Genomic DNA, 6478 nt, shown 5'->3' on the forward strand with positions numbered 1-6478 from the left:
AATCCACAAGCCAACCCCACTTTTATCACTTTTTCAAACCCAAACCCTAAAAATTAAATGGCTATTATTCAAATTACGTTTTGGGAATGTCCCTCATGCCAATATTCTCTTGTAACTTACATGCAGTTGGTCATTAAAATACAATATTTCACACTTTGTGCATATATTAAACATAGATAGCTTCATTACTTATAACAAAAAAATTCTTGAAGAAAATAATTTTGTTTAAATCATGTATTTCTAATATATCTATTGCTTGGTGTATTCTTGGCAGAAAATATAAAAACAATATAAACCTAATTTGATCAAATTTCTCTAAGGTTCACAAATTAAAGTTTTAAAATTCTACTACAATTTAAAATTTCTAAAGGTCACAACAAAAAATTCTAAAATCCTACAATAATTCAAGATTTCTAAAGTTCATATCTAAAAATTCTAAAATCCTACAGCAATTCAAGTTTACATCCAATTTCTAAAATTAGTTCTATAAAAACTTCGAATTCCAGAATTTCTTATTTTAAGAATTTCTAAGTTCAAGAATTCGAGGAACCTAATTTCAACTTTCATATAATATCCAATGTTTTTCTAACTTCAATGTAATCTACCTTTCATGTACAATCCAATAATTTTATAACTTTAACTTTCAAACTTACTAAATTCAAGAATTTGTAAGTGAAAAATTAAACTAATCTAATTTCAAGCATCATATACTATCCAAATATTTTTCCAATTTTAAAGTAATCTAACTTTCATATACAATTAAAGAATTCAAAGTTGGAAAATTCAAATAACCAAACTTTTAACTTCTTATTTATTTGTTAGTTCTAACTTCTAATACTCAATTCACAATCATATTTCAAAATCTCATAATTAAAAGAAAATCATAAAATAAAAAACTCACAGTTCTCTCTCAAACTAAAAATAATCAAATATACAAATTAACAATTGAAAGACATGATTCAATCAACTAAAACAATATACTAACTAACAAATCAAATATAATTAAAGATTGAAAAAAACTAAAATTGAACCCTAACCTTGTAACAAGGAGGAGAGGCAGTGGGCAGGGACGATGGGGTGGCGACGACAAGATTAGCGGCAGTGGGTTGGGACGAGGTTGAGCGGTGGTGGCAGCAGCCTGACGTAAGTTTGCTCTTATAGAGAAGGGAGAGAAGAGATAAGATATAGAAAGAGAGATGGAAAAATTGGGGAAAAACTCGTCTATGTCACAACATAGTTAAACAAAAAGTGATGGATATTGTCTCTTTGTCCATCGATTTTTAAAAATACATTTGATCAATATTTTGACCAAAAAGCGACAGACTAAGAGACGATAGTCGTGGATTTTTTTTAAATATTTGACAAGATATTTTGACCAAATAACGACAGACTAAGAGATGCAGTCCGTTGCTTATAAAAAATAATTAATAAATTAAAATTTATTAAAAAATGACGGAAAGATGATGGAAAGATCATTTAATTTATAAATAATTATTTTTGAGAAAAAACGACGGATGACATCTCTATACACACACACACAAACATACATACACACATATATATAGCACAAAAATCTTGGAAAAAAGGCAACAGACTAAGATATGTTGTCCGCCACATTTGTAAAATAATTATTTTTATTTACAAGTGACGAACAGTTTGGCAGATTACATCGGTTATTTGGAGCTACAATGTCCGTCTCTTTTTAAAAAAATAATTTTTAAGATAATTTTTCTTATTAGAAAATTGATAGATAGTGTGGCAAATGGCGTCACTTTTTGGAGTGAACGTCCGTCGTTTTTTAGCAGATTTTAATAGTGACATCACCTCAACCCCTTCACCTAAACATTGTGTCATGATCATGACCATTGTGAATGACATTCACACTTAACCACATAATGGGAAAAGCAATTGATAACCTAAAGAGACCTAAAACGTCGTTTATCAAAACAAAGTTCATCATGATAAGAAATATAACAAGTTTAACAACTAAGGATTGAGTCCTCATAAACTCAATGTAGAAAAACAACCCCTAAGAACGGATAATCATCATACCAAAACTCTAATAATATATACTGAGGATCTGACCATGAAACTAAACATAAAACTAATGTCTAATATATGTGGCCGAAGAGATGGAAAACAAGAGGCAGAAGAACCCATGGAAGCCTGAATGATGTAACTCACCCTTGACTTTGAGTTAGAAGTCCCTTAACTGACGCCTTGGATCAGCTGTTGGGAGATTTTTTGTACTCAATAAAGAAACGAACGTGTAATATCAATACACAATCATAGTGTACTGATAGGATCACATGGTCAGTCCAAGATATGAATGTAAACAGCTTACCACAAAGTAGTAAGACGGAACAATACACATAACAACAATTATCGACGGTATTGACTCTCCGTCACGTGTCAGAAAACAACAATACCTGGATCAATATCCCATATGATCATAATGCAAATTTCCGGTTCACTTATAATACCATAATCAATTATATAGTCCTTTCATGGTATCCAAACCCAAACTATTAGTGTAACTTTGTGGTACCCTAGCCATACATAGTTAGTCTAGCGGCATGGTACAAGTGTCATACATAGTTAGTGTGTCGGCATGGTACCCCATCCAACCAACAATCAAAAGCAATCATTAAAAATAAATTATGGCACTTGAAAACCACAAGTCACAATAGCAAATCCATTTCATGAGATTATCGACATGATATCATTGCATATCGTTCCATAAGGATTTCCTACCATGCATTGCATCAATGGAACTATAAACTAGATATACATACATACATAAATACATAATCATTTTATGTAATAGTAAAGGATAAACAATCTTTAATTTACCACAACTTTCAACATCAATAAACATATGTATACATAATCATTTTATCTAATAGTAAAGAATAAACCATATTTAATTTACCACAAGTTTCAACATCAATAAACATTGTCGGGAGAAGTAAAAGAAAGATAGAATCCATAATTTCTAAAAAAGAATATCACGCCTCATCAACAAAAGAAGTGTCGTCAAGCAAAAAACCTAAAATACAATAAAATTGAAGGTTAGACAAAATATACATCCCAAGTTTCCAAGATACTTGAGAATAATTGGCATGGGAGACACCTCCAAAACTTAATTTGAACAACAACCCTTTTTTTTTAATTTAATTTTTAGGGTTAGGGTTAGACAAAGTGAAAAAGTGGGATTGGGTTGTGGGGTCATGGGTCTTTTCATCACTTTAAGAACATGGGGATAAACATAAAATTATAAAAAATAGTATTTTAATCCCAACACTTAAACATTAAATTGTCACGACCCGAAATGGGTGTGATGGCACTCGTATTATCCCACCAAGACAAGTCAGCCTAAAACCCAATATCTAACAAAGTGCGGAAGTAAATGACAATCCAACAACAATTTCTATAAAAAAAAAAACCAAGTCATATTAATTCAATCCCCAAAACCAGGTTGTCACGTGCACAAGCCTCTAATGTAAATATTAGAATTGAAACAAAATAGAAGTCTAAAATGAAGTTGTCTTTCAAGTAAAAACAAAGTCATAAACTGGAGTAGGAAAGTTCGCTGAGATGACAAGCAGCTACCTCACAATCCTCCACAAGATGCCTCGGAAACGAAGAGAATGGAAGGTATCACGAAAATCCAGGCTCGTAACCTACAAAAATTTGTAGAAGCAAGGGGTGAGTACCAAACCACGCGGTACCCAACAAGCAAACCTCTAAACACAAGTTAAGTGAACAAAATACGGGTACTGCTTACGCCCTATCTAAACCTCCACGCTACAACCTAACATTTTACCAAACACACCACTCAATAACCACACTCTATCAGTTTACACATTCTCAATAACAACTCAATATTCAACAGTCACAAGCTTCACAGAGAAACAATCACAAGATCAGCAAAACACATGTTCAAGTTCATCAATAATAAAATGTGCAATGCCATGAGATACAATGTCAAATATCGTGATGCATGTCTTTCTTAACGATACACACCCGCTGTCTCTCAGTCCGGGACCCATGGGGGACATATCTGTCCATGCATCTGTCGCGGCGCACGACACGACCCTCGATAATAGTAACCTTCGCGGCGTGCGATACGTCCCTCGAAATATAATATCCATCGCGGCGCGCGATACGACCCTCGAAATGGTACATCCTCTTACCACAACCATGTCTCAGATACAATGCAAATGACATGCTCAAATGAAAATGAGAAGATAACCATTTTAATAACAAAGCACAATTTACAACAACGAATACAAAATCAACAAATAAGCAACAAGTCTCTAAGTCATTCTCAACACCACACAAGGAAATACACGGATTTCATACACTTAACAAGGGTTTAGAAATTCACTTGCCTTTGTCAATCGAATAATCACTCTAGGACTTGAGTCTTCCCTTTCTGTTGAGCTTCCGAATAAATGAGATCTGTTCAAGTATATATATTCACAATAAGGTTTCAGAACTAACAACACCCAAATTTTTATAGGTTTAACCTTGAACTAAAAATTCACCCACATTTATAATCAAGTTTGTAACTCTTGATGTAAATTAACATTTCAACAATCATAGTTTTCCAAGTTTCAAGCCTAGGACTAAATCTCAATTCCTCCAATATCATAATTCAAATGACATTTATATGATATGATAGATCTAATATTTAATTAGTTATCCCAATATATCAAAACTTAATTCATAATTTGATAATAATAAGAATTTAATTTAAATCTCCACGAATAGATCACAACGTTCGAACTCAAAAGATTCATATGTCACTGGACATACTTATCCAAATTCTTAATCACTATATAGCAATTCTCACACCAATTTTTATTAATAAAATGTAGTGATGATAATTTTCCAGGGACCATGAGCACTATTCACTGTGACTTAAATGTTTTTAACCCCATTACACAAGTATTGTTTTTTTCTTATTGTTTTTTTTTTCCTTCCTTCAAATTTCCAGCAATACACAAAAATTACTAAAATACATCAATACCAAATCATTACTTTATTATTGGTTAGCACCACACCAAGAAAACCCACCAAAAAATCCTACATATATATATATATAATATTTTTTTTCCAAGTTCAAACATCACAGACAACACATGCACTTCCATTTCATTATCCCATTTTTTTAATGAATAATAAATGTAAACAACCTCTCAATATCATTGTATGTGAATATATTTGAAACTAATTTGAGATTTGCTTACCAGGAGATCAAATCTTCATTGCCGATGTTGCACGAAGTCTCGTTCTAGGGTAGTTTTCTTTTCCTCTATTTCTTTAAATAATAATTTTAGTAAAATTACTAAATATCACCAATTTATTTTTAATATATAAGGGACAAATGGTATAGGATCTTTAATAAATTATCACATTAGCCCACTAACTATCTATTAATTCATTATCTATGATCACCCATCCATTAATTAATTCAAGTTAAGGAAATAATTCATATTTCCAAAAATGACCTTCCGGGTCATTACATTATCCACCACTAAAAATCATGTTCGTCCTCGAACATAAGATGAAAGAAAGTACCTGGAGCTTCAAAAAGTTGTGGATATCTAGCACGCATGTCAGACTCTGTCTCCCAAGTTGCCTCCCCCGCAGGTCGGTGCTTCCATTGCACTTTCACTGAAGCAATCTCCTTGGTCCTAAGCCTGCGAACCTGCCTATCTAAAATAGCTATAGGCTCCTCCTCAAATGTCAAGTCTGGACTCAACTCCACGGAGTCAAGTGAAAGCACATGAGATTCATCCGGAATATACTTCCGATGCATAAAGACATGGAAAACAGGATGAACTGCCGACAAACTAGGTGGCAAGGGCAACTTGTAGGCCACCTCTCCCACTCGGCTCAAAAGCTCAAAAGGTCCAATGAACCTAGGGCTAAGCTTGCCCTTCTTTCCAAACCTCATCACACCCTTAATGGGTGACACTCGGAGCCAAACATGATCACCCTCCATAAACACTAAGGCTCTAACTCTTCGATCTGCATAACTCTTCTGTCGGCTCTGAGCTGTCAATAATCTATACTGAATCATACGGACTTGCTCCATAGCATCTCTAAGCAAGTCTGTATCCAAAGAGTCCATTTCCGTCGAATCAAACCAACCAATCGGAGACCTACACCGTCTTCCATACAATGCCTCAAATGGGGCCATCTGGATACTAGAGTGATAACTGTTATTATAGGCAAACTCCGCTAAGGGTAAATGTCGATCCCATCTTGCACCAAAATCAATCACACACGCTAGAAGCATATCTTCCAATACCTGAATGGTCCGCTCAGATGGACCATCTGTCTGAGGGTGAAATGCCGTACTCATATCTAACTGAGTACCCAGGCCATGTTGTAATGCGTTCCAGAAGTGAGAAGTAAATAGTGAACCTCGATCTGATATGATAGAAACAGGAACTCCATGTAGTCG

The sequence above is a fragment of the Solanum pennellii genome, chromosome 11, assembly GCF_001406875.1.
Source record: "Solanum pennellii chromosome 11, SPENNV200".
Classification (NCBI taxonomy): domain Eukaryota; kingdom Viridiplantae; phylum Streptophyta; class Magnoliopsida; order Solanales; family Solanaceae; genus Solanum; species Solanum pennellii.